General features: G+C 39.6%; 1 protein-coding gene across 16 annotated transcripts in view; it reads right to left on the bottom strand.

The window, feature by feature from the left end:
* Nucleotides 1-14,328, bottom strand: part of SYNE1 (spectrin repeat containing nuclear envelope protein 1) — a 480,816-nt gene that overhangs the window by 381,035 nt on the left and 85,453 nt on the right. The window lies entirely within an intron of this gene.

Below are 14,328 nucleotides of genomic sequence, written 5' to 3'. Positions count from 1 at the left end.
TGTGTGTGTGTGTGTGTGTGTGTGTGTGTGTGTGTGTGTGTGTGTATCTTGTGTCACTTTACTAGTCTATAAGCATCAACGCATTTTTAAGCCCTATCTACCATCTATTTTCATATTTTTATTCATGAAAGGATGACCATGTTTGCTATACCACATGTTTATTTTATGACCCTAGAAACAATGCTATTACTTGGAGGAAAAGGAATAAGAGAATAATTTTAATGAGAAAAAGGTATCATATAACTATTTGGCATGAAATAAAAATTTAAGAAATCGTTTGAATCACATTTAAAAATTATATATGAAATGAAAAATGTTGATGCACAAAGTATGACAAAGTAGTCACACTGTAGATTACATACATGAATTCTAATATTTACTAGATATTACGATTCTGTGGCTTAGAGATTATACATTCTAATTCAGTAGGTGTTTGAATATGAATGAAGGGGGAAAAAGAAGGTAGGAAAGAAGGAATAATATACTGTTGAACATCTCCATATGTCAAGCACTATGCTGAGGGCTTATGCATGTTATCTCATGGAATATTCATAACCACCACCTATGGGAAATCACCTCCTCTTTCAAAGAAGGAATCTGAATCTGAGAGATTCAACCATGGGCCTAGATCACACCTCTAGTACATGATTATATTTCAGCCACCTGTTAGATAGGAAGTTCACTATAAAAATGCAGGTATTCACTTAACTATTTCCTGAATGAAACATAAACCTATAAATGTGATTTTTATTTAATATCAGTATGAAAAGTATTAAGTAATTAGCAAAGTGCCTGCCACTCTACTAGAAGCAAAATATTAACAGAAAACCACTTTTAAATGTGAATGGATATAAGAAAGACTAAAAAGTAATAACAGAAGCATTATGTATATAAACACATATTGGCATAGACAATAAGTTGGCCTAATTCATACCGTATCCCCTAATGGTCATGTTTGTGCTAATGCTCTGTCTTTTGTTACATGACTGACCTGAGCTGCACCCATCACCTTCTCTGCTTGGATCCAGAAGATGGCCGGAGTTAAGTTGTCACCGGGCAATGACCTAAATACAATTTTTATCGGGTCCTGCTGTTGAGGCCCAAGAAACACTTGCCTCTGTCTTTCTGAAGATTGGGTCAGTCAGTGTGTCAAGTTCCTCAAGACCATCCTCAGCTCTAAGACTCACTAGAAGGGCCCACAGGACTCAAAAGAGCTATTATATTCATGGTTACAATTTATTACAGTGAATGGACACAATTTATTACAGTGAATGGACACGATAATATCAGCAAATGGACAAGGCTCGTGAAGCAGAGTCCAGGAGAAAAGATACAGGACTATCCAGAGATGAGTGACCTGTTCTCTCACAGTGTAAGTACATAGGAACATGCCTCATTTTTCCCAGGATGCTATGGGATGTTGCCTAATTTTTCCCAGGATGCTACGGGATGATATGTGTGAAGTGTTGCCAAACAAAAAAGCATGCTCAAGCCCCAGTGCTCAGGTTTTTATTGGATGCCTGTCCCTGAGGCATACAGTGCTTTCATAAATGACCTCAGCTACTCAGATTCCATCCAGCCCTTCTCCTATCCCTGTTTCCCCAGCAAAACCAGGTACATGTTCACCATAAAACACATTGTTATGATAAATTGATCTCATCAAAGTGTACAGCAGGCCTAAGGTCTGGGCATACAAAATACTCCTTTCAGGCAGAATATTCCAAGTGCTCAGAGCTTATGTCCCAAGAGCCAGGCAAGGGGCATTCCCAAAGACAGGTCTTTATTTGGAATATACAGAATTTGAGCAACCCACGCCTGCTGGGCTAACCTTTCCTGCCTGGTCAGAATGTACCCTTTCAATCGATTTCACTTCTTGGTTAAATAGTTTTAAATCAAGTTCATTTACTTGCAACAAAATAAAGCACACTGACAGGAGGGTCTATTTTGCTATTACTTTGTAAACACTTTCTGACTGTAACAATTTACAGTTCAGTGTCCTTCCACTCGTACTCCATGATAAGATCCACATAAGTGACCGAAAATATATCTATGCTTTATTGTTGAGAGTGTGCATTTTCAGGGGAACCTAATTGTATTTGATGTAAAAAATGTTTTGTAACCTTTTCACCAATTGATATCGGTAAATGAAGAAGGCAGACACAGCTGAATGTTGTTGATAAACCATTAAACACAAAGACAGATGATAGATGATAGATAGATAGATAGATAGATAGATAGATAGATAGATAGATGATAGATAGAGCCACTTTACATGGACAACTGTATGCCTATATCCAAAAATAACAAAAATGGTAACACACTAAAAATATTTTTACCACTTTTAAGTTTGCAATCATATGCACAATCATATGTACAATCATATGCACCTCAAATAAGGTAAAAGCAGCACTGGGTGTTAGGTTGCATTGAGAAATGGAGAAGAGTACAAATCTACCTCAAAACATTACGAGCATATCATCATTTCATCAACAGATATCTACACATCTGCTAGAATCTTAGAGTGCCTTAGCCTCAAATATCACACAGTGATCAACGAGATTTACAGCATGCAAGATTTAGCCTTGAGCAAATAAAAGGATAAAATCTCCTGTTTCATGCCAGCACCAACCATGTCCTAATTTCCCATCATGACTTTTAATCTCACAACAACTGGGCATTCTTTGACTGAACGCTTTTCCTCTGAGGGAAAGAGCTCTCAAAACATTTTATGACACACACAAAAGCTCTAGCATTTTATTTTAAAGTACTAATACACACCCTAAGGGTTAAAATTTGAGGGGCACCTGGGTGGCTCAGTTGGTTAAGCGTCCAACTTTGGCTCAGGTCATGATCTCCTGGTTCACGAGTTCGAGGCCTCAGTCGGGTTCTGTGCTGACAGCTTACAGCCTGGAGCCTTTTTCAGATTCTATGTCTCCTTCTCTCTCTCTCTCTGCCCCCTCCTCCACTCATACGGTCTCTCTCTCCCTCTCACAAATTAATAAACATTTAAAAAAATTAAAATTTGTGATTGCTGGATACCCACCGATACCAATAACTAAAAAAGACCTAAAGTAAAAGCCCATGGCACAGATTACTCTCAACTCCAATGGAGACACACACACACTGCTGAGCACTATGTCAGGCTTGCTGAAGAGAACACAAAATCACGGCCTAAAATACTCTGAAAATGGCCTTCTGCACAGGCTGCAGAGAGGTCTCAAGACAAAGGGAGGTTGGCAAGGTGTGCTCTGTGCACCCTTGACGTCTCTGTATAGAGAATGACCCATCACTTCTAGAGCCAGACAAACCACTACCTCTGGTTTACATACGTTTCAGGAAGGAACGATGTCACAGGCTGCAAGACAGTATATGGGGAAAAATCCCATCCCAGGACCAGTCTATAGTGTTCACATTCTCTGATGGTCATCTGATGGGTGGGAGCAGCAAGTTAAACAACAGGAACAGAGAGGAGAGTGGGAAGGGAAGAGGGTTGACCGGCAGATGTGGAGCGAGTTACCTCCCTAAAGATTGGCTAAGAGCCCAACCACACTAAAATGTCTAAAACCGCCACCGAATCTTTGGACCAGAGCAGTCAAACCATGACTATAACCGCCGGCAGTAGCCACGTCAAATTAATTCAATGTCTACAAGTTTCGCCATCTTATTCGGAAGATCTAATCAGATGTTTCCAACATTTCCAGAAACAAGGTGAAGTAACTTAAAACTTTTGTGTGTAATCTCTTCCTCTTTCACCGCCTTCATAAAAACACTATTGTGATTATTTTCCACCTCTGCTTGTCAAAGGTGAGAAGACAGCTCCCGTTCTGTTCTGTTTCCTCTGACAGATAGTTCTAATCATTTCCACTTCCTTAATTACTTAATTTATTTCCAAATACATATCCCAAAGGCAATGACTACTTCTCAGCCCAACTTTAAATCTGCTTGGAAAACTCTGCCCTTAACAATTTACATGTGTAATCAAATTCTTTCTACTACACAGCATAAAAGAATCATGCTCCCCAAGTTATTTGTTTTATTCGGTGCAGAGTTGGGGTCATCGTTTACTCTTCTCCTTTGCTCAGACACCATCTCTGCTCCATCAACAAATCTTGGTGGCTTTCTTTTCAAAGCTCACCCAGAATCCAACCGCTTCTCACCACCTTCACTGCTTATTACTTTGGTCCAAGCCCCCAGTCTCTTGCCTGGATGACTTCGACAGCCTCCTAACGTATGTCCCTCCTTGCACCCTTGCCCCTGTTCACTCTATTCTCAACATAACACCCTCTTTGTCTTCTTGACTATCCATCACCCGCATCAGGATATAAGCACCATGATGCGAGGATTTTTTTCTTCTGTTTTGTTCACTGCTACATTCTTGGTACCTAGAACACTGCCAAGTAGGTAAACACCATGTTAAAATATTTAATGAATAAATGTATGAATAAATAGAGTGTATTCCTAAGAGAAGGAGCTTTGACAAACACTATCAAAATGTTTATTCACTTGCATAGAAGTTGCTACATCTATATCTATGTTATTACCAATGAATTAACAAAGGATGTTCTTTTTTTTTTTTTTTTTAATGTTTATTCATTTTTGAAAGAGAGAGACAGAGCACAAGCAAGGGCAGGGCAGAGAGAAAGGGGGACACAGAATCCGAAGCAGGCTCCAGGCTCTGAGCTGTCAGCACAGAGCCCAACGCGGGGCTTGAACTCACCAACTGTGAGATCATGACCTGAGCCGAAGTCACATGCTCAACCCACTGAGCCACCCAGGAGTTCTAAAACGGCTACTCATTTTGAAATGACAATTTTCCTTTGTAATCTTTTAGTTACATATTTGGAAATAACAAATGCTTAGGATCATCAAACTAAAGTAGTTTTAGAAAACAACTAAAGAATTATTTTAGGGGAGCCTGAGTGGCTCAGTTGGTTAAGCATCTGACTTCAGGTTAGGTCATGATCTCACAGTTTGTGAGTTCGAGCCCCACATCGGGTTCTGTGCTGACAGCTCAGAGCCTGGAGCCAGCTTCAGATTCTGTGTCTCCCTCCCTCTCTGCCCTCCCCCGCTCATGCTCGCTCTCTCTCTCTCTCTCTCTGTCAAAAATAAACAAACATTTAAAAAATTTAAAGAATTATTTTAGAGGGGGAATTATTGCATTTTCCTTTTCCTCTTTGCTTCTTTTTGTCCTAATCTTAGTTCAATTAATGGTCCCACTAAAGGATGTATAAGGAAACAGACAGAGATAAAATGCAATTATGAAAGTGTTTCTATATTATCTTTTAACACCGTTGATGGAAAGACAGCTGAAGAAGTTAGCAGCCACAGAAGAGATACTTTAGGACTCTGAAGATGTCAAAGTCATCATTAGCATAGACTATTAAAAGAAAATATGGAAAGTCAAAAGCGTTCCTTTTCAAGGAGTTTATGAATCTAACGTGATATTTTAAGACAAAATGTGCTCTTACTGGAATGTATTATGGGTTGAATTGCACCCCTTCTCGCCAAGATACGTGGAAGTTATAAACCCCAGTACTTCCGAATGTGATCTTCTTTGGAAACAGGGTCTTTGGAGAGGTAATCAGCTTAGAATAAAGTCATCAGGATGGGACCTTATCCAATATGACCAGTATCCTTATATGAAGGGGAAATCTGGACACAGACCCAGACAGACCCAGAGGCAGGGTCTGGACTGATACAACTGTGAGCCAAGGACCCTCAGATACTTCAGACACCACCAGAAGCTAGGAAGCCGCAAGGACGGATTCTCTCCAGGGTGTCAGAGGGAGCATGGCTGTCTAGCCTTGAGAACACCGAGACAGGAAATTCCCCATCTGAAGCCACCCAGTATGGGGTGTTTTGTTATGTAAATTTTGCAAATGAATACAGAACCCAAATGATGTTTTATGATACTCTTTTTTAAGTTCTTCTAAAAAGTGGGGAAATGCTCATACCATGCCTGAGGTCATCCAAAAGGCAGTATTTAAAATGTTTAGTGTCTATTCTTGGGGTGCCTGGGTCGGTTAAATATCCAACTCTTGATTTTGGCCCAGGTCATGATTTCATGGTTCTTGGGATCGAGTCCCATGTCAGGGTCTGCACTGACAGCTTTCAGAGCCTGCTTGGGATTGATTCACGCTCTCTGTCTGTTCTTTCCCTGCTCTCTCTCTCTCTTTCTCTCTCTCTCTCTCTCAAAATAAATAAACAAACTTAAAAAAATAAACAAAATAAAATGCTTAGTGTTTATTCTTAATAACCTCATAGGTCTGGCAGACGGAGAAAGGGCTGTTCCTTGCATATTGGAACATGCACTAAACAGGAACACTAAACCATGAGACTAAACTATTTGGGACCTATTTGTTTTTCCCAAAGGATTTAGTATCAAACCATATATTCATTTACAACAAACACCATGAAGATTGAAATACAAATAGAGCATTCCATTCTATTTGATGAAATGAGAAAAAATGTGAAACTACACAATTTTGAAACCAGTGGTAATGTCAAGATTACTTATACTATCTTTTTCTAATTAAAAACCTAACTTCCTGGGACACTTGGGTGGCTGAATTGGTTAAGCATCTGACTCTTGATTTCTGGTCAGGTCATGATCTCATAGTTTGTGGGTTTGAGGCCCAGTATCTGTGCTGACAGCACAGGGTCTGCCTAGGATTCTTTCTCTCCCTCTCTCTGCCCCTCCCCCACTCTCTGTCCAAAAATAAACTTAAAAATGAAAACAAATAATCTAATTTCCTGTAAAAGTTTTCTGAAAAACACATCTTTAAGTTGTTTCCTTCGGGGGCCAAGGTGGCACTATATAGTGATGACAGCCTATAGATCTTGCATAAAGTTCAGGAATTTGCTATGATAAGTAAATTTTTAAATTATTTTTAATGTTTTATTTATTTTTGATAGACACAGAGAGAGAGAGAGAGAGAGCAGGAGAGGGGCAGAGAGAGAGGAGACAGAGGATCCAAAGCAAGCTCTGTGCTGACAGTAGTGAGCCCAATGTAGCTCAAACTCACAAACCATGAGATCATGACCTGAGCCAAAGTCGGACATTCAACCGACTGAGCCACCCAGGTGCCCCAAGATAAATTTTTAAATGCGAAAGAACTAACATCTTTTTAATGGTCATTTTTTAAAACATTTATCCCAACATAAATTCTTTGCTCGAAAATGGAGACTACCCTGTTAGATCTAAAAAACATGGCCACCATTAGGTAGGAATTTCCTCAAATTCAAGTCTACCTCAACTCTGTCTTCCTCTCCGTGTTGATACCAAATTTAGGCACATCCACACTCACCCTTCCTATTTCCACCCTGGTTTCAGAGAAGGAGACATGACTCTCCTCTGGTACACACCTACAGGTTCCACCTGTGCTCTTGATTTTCTCTCCTACCTTGCCTCCTTGAGATCCTGTATCTCTGAAATGACTTTCTTTCCCTTCTTTTGCAGCCTCTTCCTCCCTGTTAGATCTTGATCATACCCTTAATAGACACACCTTAAAATTACCCCTTATTAAGACAGCTCTTACCAAACCCCGTGCCCTGTTTTAGCTGATGCTCTAGCACACGAATAAGTAATGTACATTCAGTGTCCTAACATCCTTCCCTCTCATTTACTCATCAATTTGCCAGTCTGATTTCTGTTACAACGTGGCTACTCCCCATGGTGGCCAATGACTTCCTAACTGCCAAATCAAATGGGTTTATCTCTACTGAGTAATTTCTCTGTCTAAAACTGGACTACTAGCTTTCCCCCAAGCCCGTTGTATTCTCTATGTATGTGAATGATCTTAATCATTTGCTCGTATCAGAAATCTACATGTCATTCTTGACTCTTTCTTCTCCAAGATTCTGATTAATTACTGAGTCTACTCCTACATACCTTTCAATGTGTCTATGTTTCTCCTACTCCACCTCTAATGTCACTTGCTCCTGCTCTAATTTATGACAGAGAGAGAGAGAGAGAGAGAGAGAGAGAGAGAGACCAAGGTGTTTAGAGACAAAGCGATCATTTAATTTTCCTGGCTAAGATTCTTTAATGTCTCCCACTGCCCATAACACAGTCCAAGTTCTCTTAATGACTGGCCTTTGACCAATTCTTAGTTTTCTCTGTTGCCAACCCACTCCTGGAGCCATATTTTCAGGCACTCTAAACTTCTTCCATTTCCTTTACTGGACCACGCTCTTTTTCACCTCTCAACTTTTAAAAACACTGGTTCCTTCACGTATCCAATCCCAAGGCATTTCTCAGGCCCTAGTTTAAATGTTCCTGTCTCTGAAAGCCTATTTTGATGCCTTCCTTCAGGTTTCCTGTGTCGCTGCTTACGCTTGCCAGGTGCTCTCTGAGACCCTGGCACCTCCCCTCGCATAGCATTTACCAACACACGCTTTGCTGTAATTGTTTGTTTCTTCTGTGACACTATCAGTTCCAGGAAGGCATGTACAACTGGGCTGTTCACCACTCTACCCACAACCCCTGGTGTATGACAGGTGCTTAAAAAGTATCTTCTGCATAAAGAGCTAAATAAACAATTGAAGCATGAGAGTACACAACACAACGGTTAATGCCCAAACTTCAGAGGTGTGCGGTTAAAATCTGGTTTTTCATCTACTTATGTGACCTTGAATTTATTAACTAACTCTTAACTTCGGTTATGATCTGTATGATGTAGCAAACAATACTCATATTTGATTCTTGTAGTGAAGACTAAATAAAAGACAAATTCGCTAAGGCATAGTGACGGGCACATGGTAAAAGTTCAACAAATAGTAGCCCGCAACTTAGAAATATTTTTAGCAATGAGTGATGAGAAGCTAGAACTAAATCAGTACTTAACTTTAAAAAAAAACATTGCTCAAAATCAGGGCGCCCAGGTGGCTCAGTCGGTGAAGCGCCCGACTTTGGCTCAGGTGACAATCTCACGGATCCTGAGTTCAAGCCCCACGTTGGGCTCTGTGCTGACAGCTCAGAGCCTGGAGCCTGTTTTGGATTTTGTGTCTCCCTCTCTCTCTGCCCCTCCCCCACTCTCTCCCTTTCTCAAAAAATGAATAAACACTAAAAAAAAAACATTACTCAAAATCAATATGGAGTGATTGCTAATTGCTAATTTAAAAAGTAAAAAACAAATACTTTCTTTGAAAGGAGAAAGAAAGAGTCTGGTATCTTTCTGAAAAGGAAGAAAATGATAAAGTCCATGTCTGATGAAACCCCATTCTCAAAAGGAATTATCAGGGATATAAAATAAATGCAACCCACTAATTTTTGTTAATGTTACATTACATTATATTGACAATTTCTGATTTGCAATGTTTTGCATAATTGTAGAAGCATAAAGACTTCCATTTGAAAACAAAGCAAACATAAAAAAAAATGAACTGATAATTATATCCACAAGTTTGAATAATCTACATCTGTGTACTAACAATGGCATAAAACACATATACACAGAAGACTCTTGAGGTTTTTTTCCCTGATTCAGTAAGGTTTTTGTTTTAAGAAAAGTATTTATTTGGGGCACCTGGGTGGCTCAGTCAGTTAAGCATCCGACTTCAGCCCAGGTCATGATCTCACAGTTCGTGAGTTCAAGCCCCACGTCAGGCTCTGTGCTGACAGCTTGGAGCCTGGAGCCTGCTTTGGATTCTGTGTCTCCCTCTCTCTCTCTCTGCACCTCCCCAGCTCATGCTCACACTCTGTCTCTGTCAAAAATAAATAAACTTAAAAAAAAATTAAAACAAAAAAGAAAAGTATTTATTTATTTGAAAACAGATTGCTCTCTTACTTATAAGCACCCTCTCTCTTCACACTGCTGTCATAATATTTATAAAGAATTGTTACAATAGAATGGAATGCCATCAGTAAAAGAGTTTATCATTTTTATTTAATGAGAAGGAAATAGTTTGTTAATTTGCAACTGGGCAAAGCAGCCAAGAACAAAATTAAAAACCTTCCCATTAAAAACTTCTCCCATTAAAAACCTTCCCCAAATGCATCTCCATGAAAAATCTTTTGGACATGTCCTAATGAACCAAAGATTGAATGACCTTAGGAGAAAAGAATCGATTTTTCTACTTCTCAATTCAACATTCTAGCTCTTAAAACCTGACACAACTGATTATTAAAGCTATTTCTGGAAATGGTCAATTTCCAAAAAATTGGAAATGGTTTACAGTTCCTGTTTTACAAATGGATGAAATGGTTTACAGTTCCTGTTTGTTTGTTTCTATTTTTTATTTTTGAAAAGGAGAGAGAAAGCACAAGGAGGGGAGGGGGCAGAAGATGGGGGGGGAGAGAGAGAGAGAAAGAGGGGGAGAGAGAGAGAGAGAGAGAGACAGAGAGAGAGAGAATCTTAAGCAAGCTCCACATTCAGCACAGAGCCCAAAGTGGGGCTCAATCCCAGGTCCTTAGGATCATTACCAGAGCAGAAATCAAGAGTCCAATGCTCAACTGACTGAGCCACTCAGGTGCCCCTACCATTCCGGTTCAAATCCACAAACATTCCCATGACTACTATGCAAATGCTCTCAGACAACTGACATCCTGCAAAATATTTACAACTTGCATTTTAGGAAAAAGTTGAAACTCTTTTTTTTTTCCTCCCAACTTAGCAATTTTCTCCTTTCTTGTTCTTAGAGATAAAATAACTTGGCACATTATGTACCATAATAAATAGGTGAAACAAGACTAGTATCTTGGTTACTAGCACAAAAAGTATTTTCAACCTGGGTCATTTTCTTACCTTTATTGGTAGATTTCAACAGAAAATTGTAGGGGGAACAAACACAACATAGGAATAAAATGCATTTTAACTCTTTTAAGTAGTTTAGCTCTGAGATGATATGAAATGAACCCAAAGCACAGAGCTATGCACTACAGGGATTGCAATGAATGAAATGAAAGAGGAGACAAGCTCGTTCATGTCATCATGCCAGGATTGAGTTCCCATTCCTTTATTATAAATTTGGAAGAAATACTCGTGTGCTTCAAGCCAGACCTCAGAATGAACTTGGGGCCTGTTATGGACTAAATGTTTGAGTGTCCCCCAAATCCATGTTGAAGCCTCTAGTGTGATAGTAGAGGAAGAGGGGCCTTTATGAAAGAATTACACATGTATGAGGTCATGAGATGATGCCCCCAGGATGGAACCAGTGTCCTTATGAGAAGAGGAAAAAAGACCAGAGTTCCCTCTCTCTCTGCCAGGTGAGGACACAGCCAGGAAGAGGACTCTCACCTTGTTGGCACGTGATCTTGGTCTTCTCAGGCTCAGAACTATGAGGAATAAATGTTTGTTTAAGTCCCTCCAGTCTACAGTATTTTGTTATAAAAGCCCGAGCTGACTAACACAGGGTCTAAATTTGTTGCGTATTTGTTGGACAAAGTAAACAAGCAAACACACAAACAACACATCAAACCAGACTCAATCTGATCCAACAAACTACAAGGGACCCAGTTCTTTGAAAGCCAACAAAATTCAGGTCTCCATGCTGGGAGTAGACTATCTCTTAGTTGTAGTATAAGCCACTACCTTGATTATTTAATAACCAAGAAGAAAGAGAGAAAGGGTGTTTCAAAAAGCTCTGGTGGATTAAAAAAAAAGACATTGAGACAGGTCAAGTTGCTTATTTGTGGGCTATTTTTTCTAGTGAGAAATGTTTGTAGCCTGAGTATGGCCTTCCGTGTGACTGAAAGCCTGGGTGTTGCTAATTAGTGATGGGGAGCCAAGGACCAAAAACTCAAGAAGCTGCTTTCACAAGAGATGTAATAAGACTCTCAGCATAACAAAAACTTCTGCGAAAGCTTAGCTGGCCACAGATGTACGTGTACGTGTGTGTCCACATGCGTGCCTGGGTTCCACGTCCATAAGGTGCTAGAGTGATGGGACCAAGCACACTCAGGCATCAAAGAATGGCTTGGGGAACAAGTGTTACCATGCAGCAGTTCGAAAAGTGACACAATGTCCTGATTCAGGGGTCAGATCAAAGATAGGAAGTTGACCTTTTTTTCTGTTGCAAGTGAGATATTAACATTCTCAGAAGGGAGCCCACTGGGAAGTGTGTGCTGCCATTTCAGTTTGGGTGTACAAGTAAAGGTGACCTCAGGGAGACTGTGAAGCCCAAGATACGCAGGTTGCACGAGTTTTTGCAGGGTTTAGGGTCCAGACAGAAAGAGATGGAAATGGGGATAAAGATAGGAATGGGGAAATTAAGATAGAGACAGTAAGGGGGCTGCTTGGAGGTATAACGAAGAGATGGGACAGAAAGATCGATATGGTGCAGGGATAGGAGACAGGTGGGTGGGGGAATGAGAAAGGACTGGAAGAGGAACACTCAAAAAAGGACAAAGGTGGGCAAAGGATGGGAAAGAGAAAGGAATGAGTTGGGAATCATGAGATTAGTTGCTAAGACAAATGCAGACAAATATCGACTCTATACATAGATACTCTAAAACTCTGCCAAGGCAGGGTCATGGGTCAGATTTGATTTTCAAAATGTTTTCCAAATATAAGTGAGTCCAGAAAGGAATATATTCTCAAATGAATTTGAGTGTTTTAGCTATGTGTGGCAAGGTACTACAATGGCGGTATAAATAAATTCAGGATGGCAAGTATAGGTATCATTCTTATGCTTCAGTTTTCTTTTTTCAAGATGACTCAGGAAAGAAAGAAATCAAAATACAGAAGAGAAAAAAACAAACAAAAAAATCTCTATTACATAAGATAATAATGGAGCAGTTGTGGATGTAATAAGTTTCTGGGGTTTTCAAAACAATACCATTGTTGTAAAAATGTGTAAAGTCAGGAAAGCACGTGGACTTTAGATTCAGGTCTGGATTAAAATCTCAGCAGCACCAACTACGAAGTATATGAAGATGTGTGCAATAAAATAACCTGTGTAAAACACCTGGCTCAATACCAGAGATTAATCATTTTCCCCAGGTGATAGCCTTACGATTCTAACAAAATAAGAAAAGATAGACTCTTTGCTGTTGGTGTATTAATCACCTCTGTCTGGTACGCAGCACTGTGCTTAGAGCTATTAAGATTTATAAAGAAATTCTGAGAATTAGCATATGCCTTAAAGACTCTACACGGGTGTTGGGAAAGTGAGGTATACAGTTCAAAATAATTTTAAGACATACTAAACTTCTCCACCTATGCTACAGGTTCTGGAGAAGGGCTAAGACTTTGTACTCTACTGCACTACAGGCAGGAAAACCAGAGAAGGCAGGGGGGAGGCACTGGAGGAGGGGTGCAGGGGCAAGGGTACCACGCTTGGAGCGTTTGCTAGGGGACAGACAGCCTCACTGCTTTGCCTGTGGTCAGAAATGACTTCATGAATGAGAAAGCCTGACACTACCCAGTAAAGGTAGGACTATAGATATTTAGACGGGAAATTGCAGGGCTGAGCTTACAAAGCAGGGCAGGAAAACAGAATGGAAAAAAAAAACGCACATTGGTAGAGCCTAGTCCAATAACCAGTTATCACGTAAGTATGTAAAGTAACTTGGAGCAATGGTAAAACAATGATATTTGAAAACAAGCTCTTGGCATTTAGTCCCTTCACAAAGGCCCTTCATATACTGTGCACCATGGCATACATTCGGATTTCCCCCTCTTTTTAAGTATTCAGTACATAGATGAGTGTATCCCAAGGATTCTACTTGAAAAACTTTCACAAAGATATTCAACTCCTATTCAAAAATAATTTCTTATGTTTATTTAATTTTGAGAGAGAGAGAGAGAGAGAGAGAGAGAGTGCACAAGTGGAAGAGGGGCAGAGAGAGAGGGAGACACAGAATCCAAAGCAGGTTCCAGACTCTGAGCTATTAGCACAAAGCCCAATGCGGGACTCGAACCCACAAACCGTGAGATCAAGACCTGAGCCAAAGTCGGGCTCTTAATTGATGAGCCCCCCAGGTGTCCCTCAACTCCTATTTTTAAAAATCTGAAAAAGTTAATTATAAATTATAACTTATAATTATAAATATTTATAAATAAATATTTTTGCCAGTTAGATTAGGAAACACTGTTAACCTCCAAGAATGTTAATAGTGTAAGGAAATGGGCATTTGTATATGCTCTTGGTATATATTAAAATTGCAAACATGTATACCTGAGGACTATTGACCCACTTCTGAAAATGTATCTTAAGTAGAAAAATCACACAAGAGCACAAAGATATATGCCCAAGGACATTAAGTGTAGTACTGTATATAACATTAAACAATTGAAAACCACTTAAATGACCATCAATAAGCTACAGGCTAATTTATGATTTATAATAAGTAATTATATTTTTAATAAAATATTATTCAGCCATTAA

The sequence above is a fragment of the Herpailurus yagouaroundi genome, unplaced genomic scaffold, assembly GCF_014898765.1.
Source record: "Herpailurus yagouaroundi ecotype Mexico unplaced genomic scaffold, PumYag 198, whole genome shotgun sequence".
In the NCBI taxonomy this organism is placed as follows: Eukaryota; Metazoa; Chordata; class Mammalia; order Carnivora; family Felidae; genus Herpailurus; species Herpailurus yagouaroundi.
The sequence above is the reverse complement of the archived record's forward strand: the minus strand, read 5'-3'. Positions and strand labels throughout refer to the sequence as shown.